Raw genomic sequence first — 1,281 nt, 5'->3', positions numbered from 1 at the left:
AAGATATATCTATTATTCTGATACTGCGTCATTTAGACGTAGAGATTTAAGGAGTTCACCGTATCGACGAAATTGACATTAAATGTTGGATAGTTATGAAACCCATATATATTTGGTATTATTCGTAAATTTTCCGTAGTGTCTGCTATTCGATACTAAGATATATATGTTTTCGAACAGATACAACTCTGTTTTATAGAAAATTAACATTCATTCATTTATATAAATTGAATAATTTAACTTAACTGTCGCGTGTATGTTTTTTGTTTATTTTTATTTTATTTATTTCTACATCATTATTATATCTTAACAGTTACTACTAATTCGATAGAATGTCAAAATAATATATATATATATTTAAATACCAAAATCTTATAACAATATAGCAAGCAACTCTTGTTCACTCAGCCAGTGTACAAACAAATAGGTAGATATTTACATATATATCAAATACTGTAATATATAAAGTATTTGTATTTATGGATTTATTGTATGGTTTATATAGGATTGCTTACTTTATTTATTGATAAAATATTTTTCAAGCGTAGTTTAATCCACTCAGCCTTGCAACACTGATAATCATTACGAACGGATAACAACACAGACCAAAATAATGAAAAAAGTTTAATTTGTTTATAATTTTTTTATACTATCATGCAAGCAAACAAGGGCATAAAAAATAATTAATGGGCTGGGTAGAAATTCGATCAAAGAGCATGTCACCCCTATGGAGACAGCTATCTGTCCCCATACCATGTAAAAATATGTAATAACTAAAATAACAAATAAAAACATACTGAAGCAACATCTACTACGAACGATACAAATATTGTTAGATTATAATACATATTTTTGTTTTGTCCAATATCTCCCGTATGGTCTAGTGGCTAGGATACCTGGCTTTCACCCAGGAGGCTCGGGTTCGATTCCCGGTACGGGAAACTTTTTATTTATTTTTGTAACACCCAGTTTGTTGGAATGTTTTATGTTATTTCGTTTACTTTATTTCATAGTAAAACCATTTTTTTGTTATTATTATATTAGCTTCCTTTTTTTTGGTTTATCTTTTTTCAATTTTCTAGATCATCCTAATATAATGGTAACGTTTTAGATTTCCAAAGAAAGATGGAAATGAATACTAATTTATAAAGAAATCTAATGAAATCCTAAAATCATAATTAATATAAAAGCAAAGACGTTAATTGGCCATAATCCTGAATTAAACCATCGTTAATTACCTAAATGAAGAGTCTGTCAATCAACATAGACGCTTGATGAATT

At 27.9% G+C, this 1,281-nt stretch overlaps 1 non-coding gene across 1 annotated transcript; it reads left to right on the top strand.

Moving 5' to 3' along the window:
* Nucleotides 1-869: 869 nt before the first annotated feature.
* Nucleotides 870-941, top strand: Trnae-uuc. The gene has a single exon. It is a non-coding gene; the product is annotated as a tRNA-Glu (tRNA).
* The last annotated feature ends 340 nt before the right edge of the window (nucleotides 942-1,281 follow it).

This window comes from Pieris brassicae, chromosome 4 (genome assembly GCF_905147105.1).
Source record: "Pieris brassicae chromosome 4, ilPieBrab1.1, whole genome shotgun sequence".
In the NCBI taxonomy this organism is placed as follows: domain Eukaryota; kingdom Metazoa; phylum Arthropoda; class Insecta; order Lepidoptera; family Pieridae; genus Pieris; species Pieris brassicae.
The sequence above is the reverse complement of the archived record's forward strand: the minus strand, read 5'-3'. Positions and strand labels throughout refer to the sequence as shown.